General features: G+C 41.6%; 1 protein-coding gene across 1 annotated transcript in view; it reads left to right on the forward strand.

Moving 5' to 3' along the window:
* Positions 1-6796: 6796 nt before the first annotated feature.
* The window catches only part of CNOT4 (CCR4-NOT transcription complex subunit 4), a 75164-nt gene continuing 68914 nt past the window's right edge, over positions 6797-13046 (forward strand). The window contains exon 1 of the mRNA XM_053942819.1: positions 6797-7103. The gene's annotated coding sequence lies outside the window, so the exon portion shown is untranslated. The remainder of the gene's footprint in view (positions 7104-13046) is intronic.

Raw genomic sequence — 13046 nt, forward strand, 5'->3', positions numbered from 1 at the left:
AAATTTTTCTGTACAACAAGCATCTCTGTCATAAAGAGTCTCAGTTACAGTGCTGCCTATGTGCAAAACTGATCTAATTATTCTCAGATCTCTCATTTGTCCTCATTACAGCTGGTTTCCTGCAGCTCCTTAAGGAACATAATTCATATTTCTGATTAATAAATGCTTTGGCTTTCCTACTTAAGCTATTACTTTGCCTATCTAACCTATCTAATCTCAGGCTTGTCTCTCTATCAGCATTATTTGTACAGTGTAAAATTAGCTGCAGTAGCTCACATTCCTTTTGGCAAAAGGAAATATATCTGTCTGGAAAATTGCAAGGTTGCAGCTGGAGCTTGGCTGGTACAATATATTTACAAGTGTCAAAGTTCACGTCAACCCTTTAATGCAACGTCATACTTTCTTGACAGGTGAGCTGCTGTCACACCTGGCTTATGCAGAACATGAGCTCCAACACAAAAAAAAAGTCAGTGGAAGTTCTTGTAATGGACAGTTCCTGTTTATACAGCAGCCATGGAATCAATATGCAGGAGAAAGTATTGCATTTTCTCAAGTCATGCACTTTTTATTTCATCTCAGCAAATCGCATATGGCTGAGGCATTTTTATAAGAATGTGAGCAATTTTGAGCTCTGTGGAAAATGCTGAGTGCTGTTGGATGAAGGCAGAGAAGGACAGAAGAGGAAAAATACATTCCTTTGAATGCACTAATATAGACGGCAATTAAGGAATATGACAATAATGAGAAATCATTCTGTCTTGTAATGTATGTTTTGCTTTAAAGAGCAGGTGACGACTCCCTGAAAACAATAATAAGTAAGGTAATGAAGTCCTGTCTACACAGGCATGTTACTTCAAATATTTCAGATGAGTTGGCTTGAGCGTATTTGTAACGATTGTTTTAAAGTGGCTGGACTTTCTTTTTTTGCATGGATGAAACCCAGGATTCACTAGCCCTCAGCTATGAGCTGCGTCCAGTTTATGAGAGGATCCTACCCATATTTGAATAATTTTCCCTCATTGTATAATGTGATAATGTTTCTTTGCTGTCTGGCCCCTGAGTGTCCTCTTCTGTTATAAGATCATCTGGACCAAGTATGTTAATCTCTTCTGCTGAATGCTGATGCCTTCCATTGCAATTCCAGTATGTGAGTGTTCCTCCAGATGCACACTTTTTTTTTTTTTTTTTGAGTACCACCTCTTTCCCTCCCTGATATTGTCTCATGGGTTATATGTATCAGCACATCCAGCCCAAACTTTATGGCACTGCCTCAAATATTACTATTTGTGACTGTTAGTCAAACTGAATGCAAGAGAGGGACATTCCTGAGAAATGGACCATAAAGCAAAATAACCCTGGCTTTTCTACAAGAACTGAAGGGATGTGAACAGGACCTCCAGGACTTCTAACAGGCCAGAACAGGATAAGCTGTGAAAGATTTATCCATGGGAAGTCAATTGCTGAACCCCTCTATTGTAACAGACCCAGGTGACTTACTACAGCTGTCAAATGATGTCACTTCAAATACGGAGTTGTAGGACTAATACTGTTTTCAAACCACTGAACTGAAATGCGAAGACTGAGGTTACGAAAAAGCTGTTTGAAATCCAAAAAGGTGGTTAGCCTGAAAATGCTGCTGAGGGAAGTATTCCTATCACGTCCTATATTATGTCATAGCTCTGCAACTCTAAGCTAGGTGGTATCCAGATGCCATCACTGGCAAGGGAAAATGAGCTGTACGAACCATGAGCCTGTTTCCATCTGTTTAGTGCCACCTTCTCTACTGTGGTCATCATGGTGGTCCACAAACAAGAACCCAATGTTGTGTTCCCACCTTGCGCTGTTTGCTATGCATCTGGGCTCACTGCTGCTCTTCCTGCCACTCAAATAACGTGGCAGCATCCCATGAGTTAAAAGGAATACAAGATTGCAGGGCAGGCATATTTATTGCAACATCAAATGCAAAAAAAAAAAAAAAAAAAGCAATAGCAAATATACTTTGGCTTATAATTTGTTCAGCATTCTTTAGCTTCCTTTCACATTTTATGAGATGAATTACCAAAATTAAACATTTCAAAATGCTGAGTTTATAAAACACTTGTAATCAAACATTCAGCAATATCAAATTCTTGAATTCAGGCCAATTGCTTTATAGTCTGTTCCTTTCTAGTGCACATGATGCTGACCTGCATGTGTTACAGGAGATCTTAGGCCAAAGACTATGCTCCATTTTTATGCACAGAGCAAAGCAGTGCAGCCCTCTTGGTTTATTATGTGTATGCTCTCTCTCACTTCTGCAATGGAATTACTTCAGTACCCTTCTATGCAATGCTGCTTATCCTTCTGATTTATCCATTGCCTTTAGCTCTAAGACTTTTTTTCAGCTCTTGGAAATATACTTCAAGGTATCATTGCTATAGAGGTGCACATAAAACTGCAAACTCCAGTCCTGTTACTATTCAGTAACAGGAAACTGTCTCTCTCATTAGCCCAGCATCTTCTTCCCTCCGTCCCTTTCCAAGACCAGCACAGGATTTCTACAGAAAAGAGATATAGAGAGAGAGGCTTCTTATTTTTTACACATTATGGGGTTTGCTGAGAACAACCACTTCCTAGGGAAGCCCAAACTGGAAAAACAGATGGGAATGACATTCCAAAATTGATAAAAAAAAGAAAGCCTATGATCATTGGCACTGAGTTCAGTGCAGAAATAACAAATAATTGCAATTTATCTCTGACAACAAAGGCCCCATTATGATGAGGAACTTTAGCCTAAGAGGTTGTTTAATGAATAAAAAAGAAAGAGGATAGGAAAGAGAAATTCAAGGATTCTGTGAATGGATTTCAGCACAGGAGCCAGAAGGCAAAAAAAGAGCTAGAAGGATGTTTATGACAACTTGTGCTAACTTGGACATGAGTGTCTAGATTGAGAGGAGTTTGGGACAAGGAAAAAAAAACACCCAGGAAGATTTGCTGTAAATTGTGAAAAAAACCCAGTCCTCTGAAGAATATTAGGATGTTATGCCACTACTTCAAGTGCACTCTGAGGTTAACAAATAGTGGGAGCTTCCTGGGAATCCCCACTACACCCTTACCACAAAACCGGAATGATTTCTGCTCTCATTTGCAAAGATAGGTGCACTTAGCAGATAAGGTGTGCTGTGCCAGAGTTATGCTGAAAAAATAAGGTTGTAATGAAAAAAAATTGGCTGAAGCATCCCACTGAGGTTCTCATTTCCCCCTAATAATTCAAAAACATAAAGATACATCTCTCTCATTATCTTTGTAATATATTCATTTTCACCACTCTTTTTTCTCATTTAAGAAAGAGCAGGACAATTCTCTCATCTTGTTTTCTTGAGCACCATAGAGATCTCCTTCTCCTCTCATGGATTTCCAACAAGACATAGTGAACATCTGCCACTTGCAGCAAATATCGATTGGAGTGTTTGTAAGGCTCCTCCACCTGCCCTTAATTTCCCAACAAAGCCCTTTCTTATTATTCTACAGTTAGAACAATCATGCAGTTCCTTTCTCCAGTGCATTTGCCAAGTAAAAGGCATCATTAGTCAGAGAAGCAGAAAGAAGTTTGGACCTCCAAGAGTGAGAAAAGGAGTGGACACATCAATAACATCCATTGCAGTCTGCAGAGCAGTTCTTATTTCTGTTTCAATAAATAAAACTGAATTTCTAAAAAACCTGTTATTAGCCATTGTATATCATTCTATAATAATATCTGTGAACCTTCTGTAGCGATCTATGAGGCTTTGCAGAAGCTTAAGAAAAATATTTTTTTTTCCTATTTATGAAACCCAACTTTCAGCTTGAAATATAGGCACATACATTCAGCCACTGCTGCCAGCAGAGCTTGGGGTCATGAACTTTATAAAACTGGAAATTTTCTTCAGTACCAACACAGTGAAATATACGTGTGATAAATATTTCTAGCACATACTAGTAGACCATTATCAATCCCAGTGAGCAGAAAGTCAACATGTAGAGGTGCTGCTGTATTGTTTCTTTGTTGCTGAATATGCTGCAGACTGCAGTCTGTGCAGTTGCTTTGCAACCTTTACCATCCTAAAGTCCCAGCATAATTACTCTCTATCCCAACCAGGCATGGAATTACTTGATCTCCACCTCCTCCTTTCCTGCCAGTATCAGTACACCACCATCATGTCTTTCTCTAGTCCATTCTCTGGACCCTCCATTGTTTCCTCCAAACAGGTTGGCAGCCATTTGAAATGGTGGTGGCTTAACACTGGAGGAATCCTGAAAAGAGCTTGGCTTCAAACCAAACTGCAGAATCCTAGTGGGTTCCTATGTTTGTTCCTCAAGACAGTTACTGTGGATCAGTCTGGGAGAACAATTTCCCAGTACATGCATGACAGTCCGTATGCAACAAATGTCAGGGAACTGGGAGTTAAACCACAATATATAAATCATATGAACAGATATTTTTACTCTAGCTAGTGCATATTGGTTATTTCCAAGAAAATGTATTCCAAAAGCTTTTCTTTATGATCATGGAAATGATTTCTTAGAAACAGTCCTGCTGAGTTATCAGACTCATTCAAAAAAAACGAAACCCAAACATTTCCAAGAGTAAATAAGGTGTCAAAATGTGGTTAAGTAACCTTATGAAAGCAATTACAATAACTTAAAAGTAATAAAATAATTAATTTAAGGACATCTTAAAACTTTAAAATGGCCACATGATGGCCAAGTGAATTGCTCTTACCAGATTAAATAAGAGGTGGAAGCAGGATAACTTTTGGTAACATCAGCCAGAGTAGTCTTCAGCCATGTAGATTTTTTTCCTACATTATTATTGGATGCTGCTGCTATCTGTTCATGCAGGTCTCGGTCACATGATTTGAACAAATTTTTACTAAGGGAAAGACTCCCTAATTGTGAATTAAAAGAAAGCACAGAATTCACTTAATATTAACAGCCTCAATTCTGACTCAAAATTGCAGCTTTTAATTATATTATTTTTAACCTTTCTTTCCAAGTCAGAGTACTTGCTTTTATTCAATAGGAAATGTTGCTGGTTATTAGGTGTGTCAACAATCACATTACTTACATAAGTTACTTACATAATGGGTACTTCTGGAACCTAATGGCTTATATATCAGTTGATAGGAAAATGTGAAAATAATAAAGTTTTTGAGAAATACATTGTTATATACATACATTCACCTGAATTTGATTAATATATACTGACTAGTTACTTTAACATTGATATATTAAGTATATGTTACAGTCTAAGATATATGCAGAGAAACAGGATTTCTCACATATATAGGTGTTTGCATTCCATTTTATGCTTTGTTTTCTGAATAATGTTGGATTTGAGTTCACATGTCAAGACTACTGCTGAAAACAGCATATCTTTTTATGCAGACCTGGGTCTTGCCTACAGCAAGAAGTAGTAAAGTTAATTTATAGAGCTTTCCTGTGGAGGAGATACATATATCAGTCTAAAATTTAATATGCATAATATTTAATGTTACAAGGTAACATTAACTTGTTTTAGAAAGGAGATAAGCTGTGTCAACGCAAGTTCCACTTCCAGTTGAACAGGCGTATTGTACAAAGCTGTACTAGTATAATACTTCAAACTAAGAAACAAAATTACAGGAGAAAAAAAATCCATGCCATTAAATGTAATGGTTGTGCCAGTGCATTCGGTGATGAACACCTCTTTGTCCTATCAACTGCTGAAATAAGTAAAATTCTCAGGCGAAATATACTTGTGTATATTGTCATGGCACAAGTAGCAATAGTTTGTGCACTGGAGATAACTGATAATTAAACATCTAAGATGAGGCTGGCTGTCCTGAGAGCTAAGGATGCCAGGCCAGGAAAGCCACAAGAGAGCTATAAAGGCGATGAGTTAAGGCATTCTCTGTCAGCTGAGGTGACGAGGTGACACTGGGGATCACAGAAAAAAGAAAGGGATATAGGTGCAATTTGAACAGGTCCATGACACAGGGTGTCTGTGGTAGAAAGAGGGGATAGAAGCAATACAGTTTCTCTGAGTTTCTACAAAATAAGAAGTGAAAATCAAGGGAGAGGAGGGTGAGGCGGCGCGGGGGTGGCCTGGCCTGGCGGGGAGCGCGGCCGGCCGGCTGTGGCGGCGGCAGGCGCGGTCCCGCTCCGCCGGCGGGATGCGAGGGGCCGGGCGCGGTGAGGCAGAGCTGCCCGGGGCGGCTTTCGCGGAGCGCGGCCAGCCCCGACCGAGCCGCTGACAGCCGCGCCAGGCGCTCCCGGCAGAACGCAGCACAGCGCATCCCCCGACGTTGTAGCCACCAACCGGCAAAGTCCGACGGAGAGGTACACGGGATCGCTTCGACCCGGCAAGGGGAAAAAAGCCCAAAGCAACACCAATGACAGAATAAAAATATATTTTTAAAGAAATTAACCCACTGCTTGAAAACCGCACGGTTCAATGTCCAGCAACAGGTAGCTGAAGTTGCAGGGAGTTTATGGACGGGGACTTCCCGGAGCAGGGCGGTGGGACGGTCCTGCCCGGCGGAGAAATCCGGATCCCCGGCCCGGCGGAAGAGCACCGCGCTCCGGTTAGGGCCGCCACCGCCTCCGCCTCCTCCCGCGCTGTCCGGGCCACCGCCGCCGCCTACAAGTCCCGTCATGCCCCGCGCCGTCGCGGCCGGTGCCGTCGCGCCCCGTCCCCCCTCCCGCGCCGCTCCCCGCCCACTGCCGGCAGCGCACGCGCAGCGGGGGCGGCGTCCGGGGCAAGTCTCCCCAATGTAAGATGGTGGCCGGGCTGGCAGCGGAGCGCCCCGAGCTCGGAGATCGCCCGTCCCTCGCGTAAAGGTCGTCGGAGCAGCCGCCCGAGCGCCCGACTGGCCGCCGCAGCACGTCCCGCGCCAGGAGCACCGCTGCGGGTTTCTCCCCTCCGTTTCTCTCCTTCCTCGCCGCCTCTCTCCTTCCCTCCCCACCCTTCTCCTCCTTTTCCCCTCGCCTCTTTTCCCGCACGCTCACTCACCCACCCGCCCGGCCGCCCCCGCCGCGCTGGGCAGCCTGAGAGGGAGAGCCGCGCACACGCACCGCGGGCCGGGCAGGCAGGAGGAAGGCGGGTGAGTGCGAGCTGAAGGCCGGGCCGGGGAGGGAAGGAGGAGGGAAGGAGAGACGAGGAGGAGGCGGGGGGGAGCCGGGCCGCTCTGACTACGAGAGCGCCGAGGCTTCGCTGGGACGGCGCAGGCCGCAGCCCACCCGCCGGTGCAGCCCCGGCGACGGGAGGACGCGCCGGGCCGCTGCCGGGCGCCGAGGGCGCCGGGCCGTGAGGGGAGGGCGCGGGGGCGAGCGGGCGGCTCCTCCTCCTCGGGGGCACCGGGGAAGGGGCTCCCTCCGTGTCGCTGGCCGGAGGAGGCTGTATTTATTTCCTCCTCACCCCCACCTCCGACGCGGGGAAGCCCTTGGGCCGGGCCGGGCCACCGGCCGGGGTGGCGGAGGGACGGTGGCTCCGGAACCGCTCGCATTTGCCGGGGCAGGCCGGTGCGGCCAGGCGCGGGCATCGCAGCGTGATTCACTTAGAATTTGCGTGGAAATTTCCTCTCTTCCCTTCTTCCTCTTCCCTGGAGCCAGGCTCAATTTCTTCTTGTGATATGCACTTTTTTTCCTGAGGGAGAGGCAAACAGATGGTGAATGGCAGCCTCTTAATTTTGGTGTTATTTTGGACAGTCCGTGCAACCTCCTGAGATTTGTCTGTCAGTAAAATAACTGGTATGTAACTTTCCGTCTCGTGCTTGCAAAATCCTAGACGCTCTTTCCATTTCGTGTATTAGCAGAAGCAAATGACAAGACTATGTATGGGTGCTCATCCTGCTTCTAGTGACGGTCCTACAGATCTACCTGCCAGTTTAAAAGTGAGCATGCCTTTGTATGTACAGTAAAGGGGAGGGAAAATACACTAGATAATTATCTTAAAGTGCTTTGTTATTATACCAGAAAGGATTTGATTGTCCATGGCTTATATGCTTCTGTCAGTGTGGTGATACCAAGTATGCCGTTCATAGGAGAAGCAATTTTCTCCAGAGTGTATGTTAATGTGAGAAAAATCTATCAGCTGGTTAAAGCTGTGGAAATTCTACACCTGCAGATGTTGGCTTACTCCTGTCCAAAAGTTTTAGGAGTTAATGTTGGCCAGTCACATGTTTACTGAGACTGTACAGGTTTCTAACTTGCTGTGTTTCAACTGTGTTTTGTTTTAGTTTTGAAATGTCTTGACTTGAGCATCTCTTACTTTGACTTCATATTCATGTAAACATGGTGTCTGGCACTAACAGAAGAGCACACATACTGAAAGATGAATATGTAGAAGAATGAAACTTTTTCTAGCCCCTTTCACTGCTTAAAAAGGAAAGGGAGAAAAATAAAATGCAGGCTTATGAAGAGCAGGGAATAAAACAGCTGTTTGACTCAAGAGGGTGAATTAGTTTCAGATGGCTTACAAATAGCCAAATATACTGCTAGTTTCTTAGCACCTCTGTATTAATGTAGTGATCTAACTTGTAGTCTAGGATTCAGCTGTGCTGCACCTTAAGCTTTTGGAATTCTGTGATAGTTTCCATTTCATAAACAAGATGAACACATGTTTAGAAATGCTTGGCAGTTGAACTTGGCTGAATTGCTAACTAAGTTCATTTTAGGGAAAATGATTGTTTTGGAAAGGGAGAATACAGTGATAAAATTATGTCTTCTTTTAACTTGCATGTTTCTTCAGGTGCCTTTTCATTAGCTTTTAAAATTAGGAGTACTGGAGGATCCTAACAGTTTTTCTCTTTACAGAAAAAAGGTGGTGAGTGTCTGTCAGGAATAGTGCTCTAGTTTGTTGGTACCTCAAAGTTTAAGAACATCCTTAGAGTGCCCACTAAATAAAAAACTTGGGTTAAAAAGGCTGGTGAGAGAGTATATACAAGTACACGGCTTTTTTATTTAATTAAAAATAATCTTTATGTAAAAACACATGCTTTCCTTTGTGGCTATTGTTCATAAAGTTAGGATATTCTTTATGAGTTAAATGTTTTTGAAATAGGTCTGCCCAAGATCCTAAGTATGGGCCCTGAAGGCTTAACTCTGGCAACTATTGCTCAAAATCTCACCTGCATCTTTGAAATAAATGAGATTATTTCAAATAGACCACTCTGTAAGCACAGGTAACTGTTAAGTGGCTGATCATAGATTGCATCTTGGGCCTTGGTTGCTCTGGTAAGATGAGGCTGATCTATAGGCCTTAACACATGCTGAAAGGACATTACTTGCTCAGCAAGACTGCTAGGGTCAAGGGTTCTTAAACTTTCACACGGTGAATAGTGCCTCAGGTTGTACAAACCACCTCTTGTCCTACTTGCAGTTATGCTTTATTGCTGAGATAACTTGAGTAAATGCATATGTGAAAGACTCCATAACTTACCTAGCTTCACTGTCCTGAATGCTTTCTCTTTTAAAGATGTTCATGCATTCTTTTTTTTTTTTTTTTTCTTTTTTTCGTGTGTATCTTTCTACCTGCTTAGTCCCCTTTTTATTGGATGGTAACAGTGTGAGGTAATAGAACTTTATGAATAAATAGAGTCCCCATCCCTCTGGGCCACCCTCTTCTGTTTCTTGGGGAATAGTCTATGAATTTATTCCTTTCAGAAGGTTGGTTAACATTTTAACAACTGTAAATAATTTTCCAAGTCTGGAAAGTAAGTATAGCAGCAAATGGTTTGACATGGCTTGAGCTGCTGCTCAGACCTTCTGGTTCTTCCTGTAAGTAAATTGGGAGGGCAGTGTAAGTGTCTAGCAGGAAATATGAATATAACATATCTAAGTAAAAGCATGTATGTGTTTTGCATTAGACTGTTTGGATCAGTTAGGTGCATGTTTTTACCAGACTGGGTTTTTTTCTGTCACACCAGAAACTTTGATGTGCTTGGTTTTGAAAAAGGAATCTTCATAGCCTCCTTATTTCAAAATTGTATTCAAGATTATACAAATTTAGTGAGTATTCAGGATACATGGTTTTGGCTTCTGGTTAGCTGTTATTAGACTGGCTGCATCAGCTCAAAGGGAAGAATTAGTGTTTAAACTAGTGATTTCTACAAAGTACTAAAATCAAGTAAGTTTTGTGGTGATATGTTTATTTTCTTTCCTTCCACTTCTCTGTTGTGGGAACTTGACGACTTCAAGGTATTTCTAGTAGGAGTCTATCATCATTTGAATGGAGCTTGCAAGTGTTTTCTAACCACGGATGTGCAAAATAAGGTATTTATAAATCTTATGCCTGTGTTTTAACAACTTGAGGAAGCCTGCATCCAGAACTATCAAGACAAATAGAGGCCAAGGGAATGACACTTCTCATCCTTTTCTGTGTATCCCAAAAGCTATGTTTTTATTCTGGAGCAGAATATGTTAGTCTGGATTTCGTAGTTGTTAGTGTATTTTTATTATGGTATTTCATCTGTTGCTGGTTTTCAATTTGGGGGAAAAATAGGTTGGGATCAGCATAAGGGAGATTTTTTAATCCTTTAGTCACTGAGTTAAAAATAAAGGTGGTTGTAGAGATCAAACAAATATGCTACTGAACTTGGTGGAAAAGGAGCTTGGATCTTTGCGAAGGCTGGTTCTCTGATCAATGCTGTCTGATTTAGATACAGTTCTGTTCTCTTGCAACGGAAGAATGGAAAACCTCATCTGTCTGTGAGTAGCTTTCTAACATACTGATCCCAGCATCTGTTTCTTCTATCTCACTGCTGTCTTGAGAGCAATAGATGCCTAATATGAAGTGGGTTTCAATTGACTGCAGAAACTGGTGTAAAGTAATTGTACTTCTGCATATCTTGGTTGAGAGATGGAGGGTCCTTTGTTGTAGTGCAGGTTCTTGTACTCTCTGAGCCCCTTCTGGGCTTTGAGTATTTTACTTTTCTCAGCTTAGCAGTCTTTCATTGCTGGAAGGTGATATTGCAGTATTTTGTATTTGATTGCAGGTATCAATTATTAGCACTAGAAATTTGGCATGGTGTTTTTGTGTTGTTGGGGTTTGATTTTTGTGTTTTCTTTTTTCAAAACAAATTAAGTGAAAGAAACTGCAAAAATGGCAGCACACTTCTGTCTTCACTTCTAATGAGTTCTTCAAATTTGAAATAGAATCACATGAGCTTGGTAGGGATGGCCAAAAAATGTGATAGGCGTGTGTACTGTGATGTTCAAGTAGTGCTTCATCCCAGCTTTTACTTTGGGCCATTTTTAGGTCTTTTTTGTGGTTGAGTGCTTATGTTTCAGACTGCTGAGGCCTAATTTTTTCCTTGCTTAACAGAAGGGGCATTTATTTTTTCCCGGTATGAATGTTCTTAAACATATTCTTCCAGATAAGATTTGATATGCAAAAGCAATAACTAAAAGGGTAGCGAACTTACTCCTTGTAGAATAAAATACACTGCGTAGGTAGACTTGCTAGCAATTTTTCAGGTAATTTGTTTCAGGAACACTGAATTTAACAGATGAGATTTATTTGGTTTAAAGTCTCTCACCAGTATGGATTTAATATGGATCCTGCTTGAATAGTGTATATTAATTTTAAATTGCAAGATACATGAGCTAAAACACCTTGAGTGTGAAATACTGTACTTGCAGGTGGAGTAGTTTTGTTACTTTTAAACCTGTCTCTTAGTATGTGTTACAGTAAGTTGCCATCTTAAAGAAAACCCAGAGTTTGAGTGCAGAACTGAGAGGAAGTAATTATATTTGTATGTGCTTTGGAAATGCCTACCTGAGGAGTTTGTAAAAGAAGTTTTGATGAAGGTTAATGTCCCAGACAGGTAAGCATATGGCGGCTGTTGTTTAGAGTTTGTTTTCTACTACAGCCTAGAATTATAAAAAAACAGGATAGGGAAGAAGTATGTAGTAATAATCACTAGATGTGGGGAGAAAGTATTCAGCTACTTTTTTGTCTTTGTCTTCTCTCCAGATATAATGAATGAAGATAGGTATGTGTAGCTATAGCTGTGCCTGTCAGTTAAAGACTTAAAGCTGCTCCATGATCTGTACATATTACCTTGGGCTGTTGGACGTTCCAAAATAGAAACTATTCCCTGTCTTTGAATAGCTCCTGCTTCATGACATGTGACTTTTTTTTTTATTGAATGAAATCTAGAATTAGTCTTCAGTATCTCATTCATAAAATGTGTCTATCCCCTGAGAGCTCCTAAACTAGCCTAAAATAAAAGGCCAAAACTTGCTAGGTCAAAATCAGTGTTTATAGGTCAGCATGCCCAGTAGTTAATTTGAATGCATTTTGTTCAATCAGTGTGAACTGTAGGGGCTCCTAAACTCCTGAAGTTATGTTAAACACACTGGTGTGAATTGAGAGAGGCCCAGTAGCATTAATCCAATTTGTCTAGTGACTTAATCTTACTGCCATTTATCATGTAACTGCTGTTCCTCTGAACGAGCCTTCTTGCATGTGTTTCTGTTGATCATTTAGCATGCTGAATCCCTTTTCCTAAGAAGGTAATCTTCCATTTTATGAAACTTCATCCTAGGTTAAGGGTCAAGTAATTTATAACTGAGAAACCACGTTAGAGAAGTTAGAGCTTCCTCACATCTTTGAAAGCTCCTTTACTAATCCTTTCAATTAGTAAAACATATATTTAACGTATTAATGTGGTTTCACAGTTAGTGGCAAACTGGTTCTAGAACATAGGTGATAAGTCTGAAACCAGATGATGATTATTGGTTTTCCTTTACATAACTGTTAGTGTACATTGAAAATATGGAAGAACAGCGGGGAAGTTTAAGGAAATAGCAGCTCTTATATGCTCTTATATCAGGCTGTCTTCTGCACATGGGTAGTGTTTTCTGACTGGATTACAGTTTCATTTGAGTCTTGAATAGTAGTTATAATTCTAAGCATGCTTCAAGGTACATCTATTCTCATGTTTTCACCAGTGTGATGGCTTCCTCCTTTCACTGAGCCCTTTTAGAGACATTAATTTCTTAACTTTTTTTGCTCATGGTCTCATTCTGATTTAACTTGAGGC

The sequence above is a fragment of the Vidua chalybeata genome, chromosome 5 (assembly GCF_026979565.1).
Source record: "Vidua chalybeata isolate OUT-0048 chromosome 5, bVidCha1 merged haplotype, whole genome shotgun sequence".
NCBI lineage: Eukaryota > Metazoa > Chordata > Aves > Passeriformes > Viduidae > Vidua > Vidua chalybeata.